The 14,244-nt window shown below is 46.5% G+C and overlaps 1 protein-coding gene across 5 annotated transcripts in view; it reads left to right on the top strand.

Moving 5' to 3' along the window:
* The first annotated feature begins 463 nt into the window (after positions 1-463).
* CPT1B (carnitine palmitoyltransferase 1B) overlaps positions 464-14,244 on the top strand; it is a 162,973-nt gene continuing 149,192 nt past the window's right edge. For 2 of the 5 annotated variants that reach the window (XM_029615240.1, XM_029615241.1), the window contains exons 1-2: positions 464-755; positions 4,241-4,390. The gene's annotated coding sequence lies outside the window, so the exon portion shown is untranslated. Of the gene's footprint in view, positions 756-4,240; positions 4,391-4,447; positions 4,468-8,514; positions 8,663-14,244 lie in introns of those variants that run through there. The other 3 variants (XM_029615239.1, XM_029615242.1, XM_029615238.1) reach the window with 3 other exon arrangements.

The raw sequence follows: 14,244 nt of genomic DNA on the forward strand, positions 1-14,244 counted from the left end.
TGGTCACTGACAACCTAGATATTCTATCATTCTTCGCTAGCCAGGCCTGATCCAGACGGTTTTTCTAGCTTTCTTGACTTCCCTGCTGTCTGATTTTGGACTATGATGAGGAGAATATTGTACTCAAGCTCCATTTTTGTTAGCTGATAGCTCCTTTGCAATTTTTTTTAGGTCAATTATCAAAGTTCGGACTTAACATAGGAATGGAAATGCTTGCTTGCAAGACCTTGGTCAGCCATGCTGATACATAGCGAAAGTCCTTCCTCTTCCATCTTTTCAGCCGCAGACTAGAGTTTAAAGAAGCAAAGCAGCTCCTGACTTCAATCATTACACTAAACGTAAGCATTTGTACACCCATATTTTAAAGCAATAATGCTTCCTGAATGAGGACTAAATTACTTACTTCTCCCCAGCCTCTCATTAGACCTTTAACGCGAAGGCGCCGCGCACCTGCCGGAAGCACGTTGCGCACTCCACGCGGCTCCGAGGAGGAGGAGACCACTCTGCGCGGCTCCGTCCTTCCTGCCTTCCGCGTGAGCTCACTTCCTGTTTTAATGTCACGTGGGAGAAACGGCGGTACGGAAGCTGACCCGCTCTGTTTCATCCCGTCCCGCGGGGCCTTCGCCTTATGTCCCTGAGCTCGGGCGGCTGGAGTCTGCCTCAGCTCGTTCCCGATTTGCTGAGCACTTCCAGGCGGGGACTCGGGCCTCCTGACTTCTGCCAGGACCTGTCTGCCCTCCGCGGTTTGTTCTGAGGTAAGAGGCCTGGGGCTGCTCCTGTGTGCTTAGCTTGGTACCCGGGCCGGGCACACAGCGCTCCTGCTTGTTAGACCTGGAAACCTGCAAACACAACGTCCAGTCTCTCTATTCATAGCTGGCGAAGCCTTACCGGCAGCCACCAGAAGTGGTCTCGGCCCCCTAAAAATCACCGTGGCTGTAGAGAATACAAATTCTAACTGAAGTGGGTAAAGTTCTGGCGAAGTGGCAGCGCATCCCTAGCAGAAACTATTAAAGAAATTCGTCTTAACCGGGTGGAGGATCTCCTATTCGCAACTCTTGAGTAGGAGGCGGATAGGAGATGCTCTCAGCCAAGACTCGTGGTCTAGGTTGGGAATGCCTTATTCCTCCTGTACAGTCCCGTCAGACATGCTTACTGCCTAACATAGGCCCTTCTCACAAAACGTTAGTATTGCCTTGGTGGGAGTGAACTTATTGCCCTTAGTAAAATAAATGTAAGGGTCGTGGATTAACGAATTCAGCAAATAATAGGATTGCTGGCTAAACAAAATAACTTTTCTCCGAAGGGAGATCATTAGGCAAGTTGTTCAACTTCTTTATGTGACCAGGGGTTAAAACATGGGAGCGCACTAGATGATTCTGGTATATACTTAGCTTTTGGTAAGGCTTTGGAAACATAAAATGGGGATAACTTTCAAGTAAGAGTGCACTGTGGCACATACTTTTGAATATGGCTGTGTGTAAGTTTACCATAGTATTTTGGAACCCATAGGTATCACAAAATGTGTGTACCTTTACTCCACTACACACACATTTCCTTATTTGTGAATATACACAATGTACTTTTCCTAATTATTTAAAAAATATACATGTATAGTTTGTGAAAAAATAAAGTGGGACTTGTTTATGTAAACTGATATATTAAAACATGCGCACATATGGGAAATTTACCAGTTTTACCAATTAATCTACTAGTTTGCCCAGTCATTCTCCAGGTTATCAATACCTACTTAGTTCTTCAGCCTGAACTTTCCTCAGCTCACCCAGTCCTCCTACCCGGCCAACAGTACACAAACATGTTGAATAACATGCAAGATAATTAGCAGTTGTAAATTGGAAATGCTGATGCCAGGGTTCAAATCCCACTGCAGTTGCTCCTTATGACCTTGGGCAAGTCACCTCCACTGGCTCAGGTACCAACTTACAGGCCAATGCAATATCAGCGTGCAGGAAAACAGGTGCTCATGATTGAGTGCCCGCTCTCCTAAGTGTGCCAATTGACCTCTCCGGGGTGCCCAATGCAATATGCAAATAGGCTGCCACAATAAAAAGGAGGCACTGGGGGAAATTGTGCACCCCTAGTGACTTCTTGGCAGCAGGCACCCAGGAGAGGTGACTGTCAGTGGGTTAGGAAAAGGGACGCTCAATTTTATAAACGTCTGTTTTCCTAACCTATGCACAGGCACAGATTAGAAAAATGAGTGCTCATTAATTGAGCACATTATTTTTTGCATGGGGGGGGGGGGGGGGGAGATGCACATTTTGGATATGCTAATCCCCTTATTGCATAACGGTTTGTGAATGTGTGCCAACCATGGGTTAACCAGTGCGCTCGGCTGAGTGCACTGTATTATATCGCTGTTAGTATCTGATTCACTACGGGTTTTTCTGATAGACACAAAATGGGAGAAAATCCTTAATTAATCTGGCCCCTAGATTGTTTGCCCTGTGGAGATAGGGAAATACCTAAACTACCTGATTGTAATCCTCTTTGAAGTGCCAAAAAGCAGAATATAAATCAAAGAAATAAGATTTAAATCCCCTATCATCAATGTAAAAGTTTCAGCGTTCACAATATGATTTCGTCATCGGTGCTATTTTGAAGTAAATCACTTTTTTCACTCCAGAAGGGTTCTCAATGATATCAAAGTATACAATTTATAAAAGTGTGAAAGACAATCATTTCTCATCTTTTAGATATTACCAAACCTATTCATTTTTTCCAACTCATCTGCAAGTTGTATATTTACCACTAATTTCCATAAGCATAGTCCTGGTTTCTTAAAGGATAAGTAATCTTGTATTTTAATATTAATGTCTAATTTATTTCTCTACTGAGGCTGTCAAGACTTAAGCCATTTTAATGTAATTCATGTCTTTGCAATTTAAAATATGTGCAGGTTTTTACTGAAGAGTAGGCTTAATCAAAAAGAAAAAAAAAAAAGTTAAAGTGGCAAACCAGGTCAGGAGGTTTAGTCTAAGGTTAAGACAATCAGTAAGAGGTTAACCAGAGGCACACTATGATCGTGGAGCATAACGACAACCAGTTTACCAAGTTTAGACCCCAAATCTAAGTTGCTCAGCTTACTTATCACCTATTGAGGTGAATTTTCAAAGACTTGCCTGAGTAAAAATTAGCATGTATGCATAAATGCTTATTTTATAACCTTCAAACATATGTGCATATATTCTGCTTTCGTGTGCACATTATACATGTGTAGAAAGGGGGCAGTCTCAAAGCATTCTGGGATGGGGCCAAAACATATGCAGGTTGCTGTTTTAAAAGACACTTATTAACTCTGAAATACTAATATCATGAAAACTGTTGTAAATGACTACAGGGAGAACAAAGGAGTAAGAATCTGATTATACCACAGCCAAAGAATGCCATAGTGCTGTAAGGGAGAACTTCTTAGGGTGTGATCACACCGCCCAGCTTAATAAGAGAATTCCTGGATGTTTTCAGCAAGAATTATTGGGGGTCGGGTGGAGGTGAACATACCATAGCTTCAGGCACTATAGGAAAATATACTGAGGGTGTGGGATTTTACCAAAACCTGCACCGGAGAATGTCTCGGCACTTCTAGGAAGAGCTGCTGAGGGTATAATTATAGCCCAGGCTAAACCAGAAACTGTTATATAATATTTTGTTTTGGGTTTTTTAACCACTTTTATATATTACTTGGGTAACACGTATACAACTTACCATGCCAGTAAAGTTTCCTGATTCTGAATCCTTCCCCCCTCCCTGTACTTCCTGTGAGAGGCAGACTTCCCTCCCAGCTTTGTACTATAACTAAATTAAGTGTCTCTTAACATGAGCAGGTCACCTTTGACCTAAATACCATTCTGCATTTTCTATTTATAAACCTCTGCACTCGTGCTAGACAGCCTACCTTGTAGCCTGTGAGATTTTTCTTGTGAGCTGAGCTAAGCTCTGCTCTGCTACTAAACTGTCACTGTTGCCAATTTGTCTTTTTTTTTCATGCTGTCCTGTGTTTTATTCCTCCTTCTTTTTTCCTCTCGTTCTCTGTTCAGTTCAGAGAACTTTATTAGTATCATGCATTATAAAAGTATAGTGTGTGTTATATCAAATGTAAATGGGCAAAAAATAAACAAACTTGGTATGAGAGAACAATCTGTTTATAGAGGACATCAGTGCATTGTCCTGCCAAAGACTCTAAGGTGACATGTGATCTTCACCCCTTCCCTCTGGCTGATAGGAGGAGAGCTGTGCTGCTTACTCGTGTCTCCCTCCTATCAAGCAACTTCACTCTGAACTTTGAATGTGCATGGCCCCTTCATCTCACCGGATCTGCTGGCACCACCCTTTTGACCCTCACAGTGAAGGCTGAGACAGGAGGCAGGCGCAGGTGAGATGCACTGCTCTTTTGCCAGCTGGAGGTAGGGAGAAGAGGATCCCCCGGGGTGAAAGTGGGAGGAAAAACAGGTGGGGGTGAAAGGAATGCACATATGGAAGTGGGGAGGGCAATCTGTGAGAGAGAATTGGGGGTGCAAGAGATCACATGAGAGTAGCAGGTGAAAGGGTTGTGTGGGGGTTTTAGATTGTGCTTTGGAGGCTTGCACTACTATGTTATTTGTAATGAAAATAATGACTGAAATTTAGTTCATTGTGTCTCAAGGAGTGAACAAATGCTAAACTGTGTTGTGAAATATAAAAAAAAAGATTGATAATCATTGATGAACAATATGTATTTTGTTTAATATATACGGACAGCACTCATTATCACCTTGGTGATATGCAATCAGTGCATGTAGAAGAGCAGTGGATGGTTTGTTGAGATGTGGTCCGTGTGTAGAAGAAACTTGATACTTCCTGAGATGTCACTTTCTCTTCATCATAAATTGTATTTTAAATTATGATAGGCAAAAATTTGTAAAGTACTAGTTTATTGTTTTTTGACCAATAGAGGAAAAAGTGTAAACCTCTAGTTTCATCTTTTATAACTTATATTCAGAAATTTGTAATAACATGGATGTCAATTCATTGACAAATATATACTTATCTTCTCTTTGCTTCATCTTAGAACACAGATAGTGATAGATAATTATCTAGTGTTATACCTTCTGTCTGGCATGTCATCACTTCCAATCCTCTTTGAAGGCTCACCTCTTTTCTTTGGAATATGTTGTTTAATGATATTCCGATCTTACTGCAGCACTGTAATGCATGTGGATTTTTGTCTTAATAAAAGTTGGGAGAAAGATGAAATAAGATGAGTTTGAAGAATGGTCAAAAAGATAGTAAGTAGACAGTCCAGGTAATATTGCAAAAATAAGGAAGACAAGCTTGAACTGAATGCTAAAAGAGTGATGGATTCAGCGAAGTCCTCTGAAGTTTGGCTTGATGTGGTCCCCCTTTTTTTTTTTTTTTTCCCAGAATAGTTGAAAAGAGGTGTGACTGACATCAGTATGTCTAGAATGTAGGTAGAAGCAAAAGTTCAACAAATAAGTTGTAAGTGATATTTTTACTGGACTAAGTTAATACATTTGTGACTTCATGAAGCCATTGCAAAATGAGCTAAAGATGACATTGCCTGACTGTGCAAGTAAATGGTAGATTAGATCAACGCTTCTCAATTGGTGTGTCAAGCAGCGGCAGGTGTGTCGCGTGCTACTGGTCTCCTGCTGCTCTTCCTTCCTCTTCCTTCACCGAGCGAGAGGCAGGCTATCTTCCACTGCTGCCTTTGCCGCCCGGGCTATCAGCACGTTCAAGCCTGGATGGGAACGGCATCAGTGTTGGTGAAGGCTGGCAACTGCTGCTGGGCCTTTCTTCTTCCCGTGCACCCCACTGCACATCACTTCCTGTTCCAGGGCAGGTGTGGGAAGAAGAAAAGAGCCATGCACGAAAAATTAGCGTCGGCAGCAGCAGCCCCGAAGCAAAACCAGAAACAGCCAGAAATCGGCACAGGAGACAGCAGAATTAGCCTCCCATGGCCGATGGGATTCTTCTTTCTTGACCTGCAGGGGCTAGAGGAGGAGGCTGCTGCAGCTACCATTTGTGCTCGGGGGGGGGGGCGGGCAGTAAATGAGACAGCCAGCCTGTGTGTAAGTGAGAGCATTTGATTGAGATCATCTATGTAAAGTGTGTGAGAGAGAGCATGTGTGTGATTGAGAGAAACTAGTCAGGTGGTGTGTGTGTGTATAGGAGAGACAATGGAAGTGACTGGTCAGGGAGATGACTGGAGTGTGTGTGTGAGAGAGAAAGTGATTGTGGGCATGAGAAGCCTGTGCATGTGGAGAGAGCTAGCGTAGGAGTGAGAAACATGAGTGTGTGTGAGACACAGCATGGGAGTGAGAAGCTTGTATATGTAAGATGGAACATGGAAGTGGGAAGCCTGTGTGTGCATGAGAGAGAGAGACTGATCGGGAAGGTGACTGGTGTGTATGTCAGAGAGAGGCTGGCCGGGAGATGATTGGTGTGTGAAAGACAGAAACTGGTCATGGGGGTGTAACTGGTATGTGTGTGTGTGTGTGTGAGACAGAGAGACTGGTCGTGGGCCCTAAGGAAGAGGACCATGAGTACAGAGCTTCAGCCACTACTGCTTCTGGTGTGTGCTACTGGCCTGCATGGAAGAGGAGTAGGAGAGCTGCTGGAGGGGGTTAGTAAAGGTGGCTTTTTAAGTTTATTTTTCTTGATTGACTGCCTTTTCATAGATAGGGTTGTTACTGTTTGCGTGTGTTCCATAATACAAGTGTAACTGTGTGCGGATTAGTTTGTTTATTACTGCAGATCCTGGTAGTATGTTAGGTCGGTTCTGTGTATGTGACCAAGGTGAGGTATTTTACTGTATCAGTCTTATTTGTTGTATTTTCTCAAGAGGACATGCAGTAGTGATAAACTGCTGTCTTTTCATAAGTAGGGCTATTGAGCTTGGTAGATGGAATTTGTGTTGCTATTACTGAGATGACACTAGAACCAGCATATATTTTTTGTAAGGTGAGTTGTACGGGGAATGTCATAATTCTGCTTTACATCCATAATTGTGGGTCAGGGGGATTCCTGTGGATGCAAACTGTACTTTTACATTTAGCCCTATGATGATCATGTGTTCAGCGTGTCAAGCATGTGAGAAACATCTATCAGGTGTGTCCCGACAGAAAAAAGGTTGAGAACCATTTGATTAGATTACAGCATCAGTGTTTGTTTTTAAAGCTTTATGAATTATTATATTATTTATTGAAAAAGGATATGGGGGGATGTATTTAGAGAAGGGTGAGTATTGAAGAAGACAAATAGAAGTTATAGGTCACTGTGCCTGGTAATGAGTGAGGAAATCAGTGTGTCTGTTTCAAAGTCTTTGTTCATTTTAATTTCAGATGTCATAAGTTATTGGCTAGTTTGGAAATTTTCTTTTTAGTATCCTTATCCTAAGGTTAATGATGTAGTGGTTTGGTCTGAAAAATATTATCCCCCATAGGCATGTCACTTTTTGTTCTTGTCTGTGGAGGTTTACTCTTGTCTTTTAAAGTCTGACCCATATTACCAGTGTAACCAATGCAGAAAATGCAAAGAGGTGTGATTATATACTACGTTAACAGAAAAGCATGAATATGAGCCTGTTACCCTGAATTGAAGAAGTCATAAACCTGAAAGTTGTAATAATCCAAGATAAAAATAAATGGCCTTTATCATTGTTAATGTGGCTCTGAGCAAGAATAGTGAGATTAACACCAGAGAGTGGAGAGGGAAACGGAAGAAAGAGAGATGGAGCTGTCCATTCTTGGAGCTGGCACAGCAAAGTCTCTTAGCAAAACTATCAGGAAATGAAATGGAGAGGAAACAGTCTGGCTATCTCCACCTTTTGGGTGAAATGAAAGGGATGAGTGTAAGATGAAAAGAGGAAGGAAGATTGATATCCACTACAGACTGAGTGAGATTAAGGAAAAACAGTCACACCCCAGACCAAAAAGTAAGCAGTCCAGGGATTAAAGTCAGCAGTGTGCGTAGGTGTGAGGCTTAGCCAAAGTAACTTAGTGTTATCAGAGTTAGACATTCAGAACTTCTGACCGCTAGGACCAGATCTCCTAGCTAATGTCACTGAAAGAATCTATATTCTTTTATAGCTATTAAAAAAATTTTTTTTCTTTTTGGGAGAAGGCAGAATTTAAATTTATTAATGTTTGCTGTGACCAGAAGTTGCAAAACGTTTTTGCTGTGTCTTTTTTTTTTTGTTTTTCACTCATACATTGCCACGCTCTCACTTTCTTTCTGTCCCTCTCTCCTGTGTTTGTTATGAAAGAGCAGCCAAGAGCATAATGCTGTGTGCATGATCTGGCAACTTGTTAGGGATAAACTGGGTTCTGTTTCTGTGTCCACAGCTCACTGTACTGGGTGTCAGATTACCCTGTCTCTTGCCACTCCCTCCATGTTACTATAGAGAGAGAGAGGGCGGGATGGCACTGGGTGGGTGGGGGGAGCCTAGGCTCTCATCACATGTTACATACTATATACCTAAGCTTTTGGTTTTGAAGGACGCAGGGGGCACAGTTCCAAAGTGTACTTAAAAGTGGTTTCTTCCAGAGGAGGAAAAAGTCAGAGCATTCACTTCTGTTCAACTGGAGGGGCCTGTGCTTCCCAAGGTTACACTTGCAGCGTCCAAATCCTCCTCACTGCTGAACAGGTAACAAAATAATGAACTGTACAAGTTAAGGATGGGGTGAATCTCCCCCATTCTCTTTGCAATGCTCACATTTTTGCCTCAAACTGAGTAGGACCGATCTGTCACTTTCATCTTTATTTGGACTCTACTTTTTTTATTTTTCTCCCCCCCCCCCCCCCAAAATACTGATGTTCTTTCTCTTGAATTTTGCACAAAGGCACATTAACATGAATGCCTCAAATTCAAGCTGACTCTGCTTAGTCTTTCGTTGAGAAGTGGGATACCAGCAGGGAGTTAAGAGGGTGAGAGAGGAGAAAATACTGTTTTTGCAAGAGAAGGCAAATGTTTTGTTGTGTTTTCCAATTAGCATAATAGTCAGAATACAGGGTTGATCATTTTCTGGGAGGTATGGAAAAGGGGCTAGGGCAAGAAATATATTCTGTGTGATTTTACAGTCTTCCTATGGATGTACCAGCAGTGCCTGTTTGATGTAATTTTATGTATTACACCGCAGTTACAGTATTGTAGCTGCCTTCTCTTGCTGCTGCAAATAACTCATTCCACTAGAAGCCTGCTTGGGGGGGGGGACAGACGGACGACACTTGTCCCTCTGTAAACGGATCCCCCGTAGATATACTGGCACCACTAGCCCCGTATACTGCAGCTGCAGCACTACGATTGGTGTAGTCTTTTTCTTGCTGCTGCATGTAGTGCTACAGCATCACATTATATTCCAGTGATGACCAGGATCTGAAGTTTGGTGAGTAAAGTTCTGATGCGACTGTAGAGTGTGCTGTGGGGACAGGAAGCACCACTGTTCCCACCTCCTCCTAAGGTTTATTGGCTCTCGGAATGAGCGCTCGCAACCAATAGGGCACAAGAGGAAGTAGGAGCATTTAAGAAGTGCACTTCTGATGCACTCACATATTATTAGTACCAGCAGGGTACTGTGTTGTTGCTACAGCATGAAAGGGAAGGGAGAAGGAAAAAAAGGGGTCGATGAAACAGAGCAAAGGCAGGAGGAGGAACTGGGGCTTTATGGGGATGAAAAACGGAGACTTAGCCTAGAGAAAGAGGAGGAGAGCACAAGCACAGACCTAAAGTGGATCAGGAAAGAAGGGGAAATGGTGAGATAATCTTAGGGAGAGAGGAAACAGAGTTTTAACTTAGTGTTTTCTAATATACATATTGGTGTCAAAAAGATGAGAATTATTAAATCTAAATTTTAAACTTGCCAGACTTTTAAAATGTAAACATTGTGAAATATATAGGGACACCCTTCGATTAACAGATCAGAGAGCAGGGGGAAAGGAAATTCAAATCCATATATTCTGTGGTACACAGGACAGTGCCGCAAAACACCATGTACACACTGATACAGGTTTTTTGCAGGTAGATGCCATCAGTAAGGAAGGTTCCTATTGACTTATTTACTAAGGTGGTACATGCCTGAAATAGCCTACCAGCAGAGATAGTGGCAAGCAACACAGACACAGAGCTTAAAAATGCTTGGGACAAACACAGAATGCAGGTGGGAAGAGAATTCTTCAGTCATATGGAACTTTTGAAGGTCAAAAAGGGGAGAAAAGCCAATACAGACGGTGGTGGTACAGCTGCAGCAGGCTTGCAGGAAGGCTGGTGTAACCTGCATAACGTGGCCAGAGTTCCAACCTTAACGTCAACAGGCACAGGGCGGCAGGCTGCTTGGACACAGCCTCAATAAGCTTGATAGTGGTTTGGATTATTGAAAAACTTAGAGGTGATATTTTTTGGGGGGCGGCAATGAGTTAATTTAAACATGGGACATGGCAAGGCCTAGAATGGCCTATGAATGATGGAGGTGGAGGCCAGCATTGCAACAGCACTTAAACATGCAGACAGAGGGCAGTGGTGGGAACAAGATTGACAGGCTGTGTAAATGAGGGGAGGGGGGGGGGGAGGGAGAACTTGCATTGTTTTAAATATGGAAATTTAAGGGGGTAATTCTCAAAAGGCTGCTTAGCTGCAAAGTATGCAGGTACTTTTACCGTGCGAACTTTGTTGCTAGTTTTTAGAGAGAAATTAGCAAGTATAAAGTACATAGGATAAAAATGGCCAAATACTTTGCACCTGCTATATATGTAGATGGCCAAAAGAGGACAAAACAGTACATGTATATTTGAAAAATCCCATGTACGCATGCTGTTTTCCTCTCCCAACCTGAACACACCGCTCGGAAAGGCCTATTTTTAACCTGGTTTAAAGTTTGCACATTATGGAAGCCCACGTGTACTTTTTAAAACAAATTTATTTATTTTAAACTCTTATGTACCACCTAAGCCGCAATAGAGGTGGTTTACAATTAGAACAAAGCCCCATTCCCTGTACGTACCAGGATCAGTCCAGGACACCTGGGTTGTGACTCCGCACCAGTAGATGGAGACAGACTAAAACTTGTGGGCGGAGCCATATAAGCCCCTGTGCCAGTCACAGCCCCTCAGTCTTACTCTGTCTCCAGTAGATGGTGCAGGTCTAGTCACAGCCCTGCCTGACCTGGTTCTGGTGTTAGTCAGGTTTGAATTTTTGGGCTAGGTTTTTTGTTAGGCCTAGTTGTTTATATGCCAAATTAGGGTTTTCTTTTAATCCTTTAGTCTCGGGTGCCCTGCCTCCCAGGGGGGTTGAGAGGTCCTGAGGGGACTACCCTCCCCCGGTTGAGGCCGCTGCCAGGGTCGAGGACCCGGCTGGTCTAGTGGCAGCATCAGGGGTGACACCGGGGAGCCCGGTTCACTCACCCCTGCAGGACTAGGGCTCTAGGACCGGGGACAGCGGCCAGCATCAGCGTTTAAAAAAAAAAAAAAAAAAGAGTTTCTGTTTTTATTTTGTTGCGGCCGGCTCTCCGTTGCTTCGGCGTCGCTGCTCCGTCGTCTTCGCGCTGGGGGGCGCCGCTGGCAAGGGGGGAGGTCGCCGAATTAGTTTTTCTTTAATTTTGACGCGCCTCAGTTTTTTTACTTCTCGCGGTCGCCGGCATGCCGCGCGGTTCTTCATGCAAGGCCTGCGGGTCGCCGCGCGCGCGTTTGTCCAGGGAGGGCCTCTGCTCGGCCTGCATCCAGGGCGGTGAAGCAACATCCGGGGCATCGCGGGGGGCTCGGGCCCGGATCGCGCGTTCGCCGCCGCGAGGGGTAGGCCCAGTAATAGGCCTCAGGACATTTTCCCGCTCAGCGCGGGAGCGGCGGCCATTTTGGCCACCGGCAAGGAATTCTCGCGGACCGCGGCAGGAGATTCGGCTCTCCCTCCCGCGTTATCCCCGCAGCGGGGCGCGGCGGGAGGGGGCGCCGAGGAGGGGCTTCGGCCCCGGGGGGATTCCGACGCCGATTCTTCCGAATCCGGGTCGTTTTATGAGGTTTTCACGGTCTTGTTACGCAAGGTACTTAAGTACAAGCGCAGCAAGCGCTCCCGAGGGGGGGGGGGGGGGGGCTCTGGGGAGGGCTCCAACCAGGCCCCACCGAGTAAGCGCAAGGCAAAAAAAAAAAAGACCGCAATGTTCGCCCAGGAGCCAGCGCGAGGGAAACGGCTTCCCCGGGGCGTACCTCAGGAGTCAGATCTAGAAGATTCCTCCACGGCGGATACTGATGGTCTCGAGGAGCCCCCGAGGGGGGCTGAGGAGACGGGGGCGGATGGCTCCGCCCAGCCCGGCGCGGGAGAAGGTACACAGGCACGGACGGGGGTGACCCCAAGGTAGTCCGTCTGTTCCGCAGAGAGGAACTGTCGCCACTCATCCCGGCCATTCTCCAGGATCTAGGGATAGAGGCTCCACCCGTGGTGGTCCGCCAGGAGGCCAATATGGATCCAGTGCTGCTGGGATACCCCGGAGTTAGGGTTGAAAGTCAGCAAGGCCATGGATAAGCTCTATCGCTCCCGGAGGAGGCGCTGGAGCACCTGCGACTTCCAAAGGTGGATTCAGCGGTCCCCGCGGTGACGAAGAGGCCCACTATCCCGGTCACGGGGGCGACGGCCCTTCGGGATATTCAAGACAGGAAGCTCGAAGTGCAGCTCAAGAAGATATTTGAGGTATCCGCCCTAGGGGTGCGGGCAGCAATCTGCCCTAACTTCGCCATGCGGGCTAGTTTACGCTGGGCCCCGGTCCTTCAGGCGAATGCAGGCCTGTCGGCGGAGGAGGCGTCTCAGGCTGATAGATTGGAGGCGGCAATAGCTTATGGAGCTGACGCCCTCCACAACCTGCTGCGCACCTCTGCTAGGTCCATAGTAGCCGCAGTTTCGGCGCGCCGTCTCCTGTGGCTGCGCAACTGGGCAGCGGATGGCTCTTCCGTAGCCCACCTGGGTTCGTTTCCTTTCAAGGGGAAGTTGTTGTTCGGTAAGGAGTTGGATGATTTGATGGTTTCTCTGGGGGAGAACAGGGCATTCAAGCTGCCCGAGGATAGGGCCAGGGCGCGGCCCTCCTTTCCGGTTCCGGGGGCCCAGGAAATCGTGCCCTCAAGGATCCGCCGGCCCTTCGTATAGACCATCTTCTTCCCGGAACACTCCATGGCAGCAGTCCTTTCGTGGGAAACGTTACGGGGGGCAAGGCGGAGTCCCGTCGGGTGCGAGGTTCAAGCCCTCGCAATGAAATCCGGCCGGTCCACCCCTCGTCGCGCCTGCGGCACGCCATTCCAAATGTAGGGGCACGGTTCACTTTATATTTCAAGGAGTGGATCAGGGTGACGTCGATCCAGTGGGTCCTCGACGTGATAAGACACGGCTACGAGTTAGAATTTGCTCGCATCCCAGCAGACGAGTTCCTGGTCTCGCCCTGCAAGGCCCCAGGAAGAGGGCGGCGAGGTTGGACACCTTCCGTCGGCTGGAAAGCTTGGGGGCCATCTCCCCCGTCCCTGCCGATCGGCGCGGCTCGGGCCGTTACTCCATTTACTTCGTGGTTCCCAAGAAGGACGGCACTTCAAGGCCAATTCTGGACCTCAAAGGGGTAATCCGATGTCTTCGCATTCCCCACTTCAAAATGGTAACGATTCGGTCAGTTATTGCTTCGGTGCGTCCGGGCGAATTTCTGGCTTCTCTGGATCTCACGGAGGCGTACCCTCATGTGGGCATTCAGCCATCGTGCTAGCAGCTTCTGAGGTTCTGCGTTCTGGGGAGGCACTACCAATTTCAGGCGCTCCCCTTTGGCCTTGCAACGGCGCCTCGGACATTCACGAAAGTGATGGTGGTAGTGGCGGCGCAGCTGCAACGGGAAGGTCTTCTGGTTCATCCTTACCTAGACGATTGGCTGATTCGGGCGAAGTCAGAGAGTCAGTGTCGACGGGCGGTGGACAGGGTCCTCCAGCTCTTGCAGTCCCTAGGCTGGGTGGTCTATTACAACAAAAGTCATTTGGCTCCCACTCAGTCCTTGGAATTTCTGGGGGCCTTATTCGACACGAAACGGGGCAGGGTAATCCTCTCTCAAGATCGGATAGGCAAACTGCAATCTCAGGTGCGGCGTCTGTTGTCTCTTCGCCGTCTGCGAGTCTGCGATTACCTGACGGTGCTGGGGTCTATGGCTTCAACGCTCGCGTTGGTACCCTGGGCGTTCGCTCACCTGCGGCCATTGCAGTCTTCTTTGCTGTCCCGTTGGA

This window comes from Rhinatrema bivittatum, chromosome 9 (genome assembly GCF_901001135.1).
Source record: "Rhinatrema bivittatum chromosome 9, aRhiBiv1.1, whole genome shotgun sequence".
NCBI lineage: Eukaryota > Metazoa > Chordata > Amphibia > Gymnophiona > Rhinatrematidae > Rhinatrema > Rhinatrema bivittatum.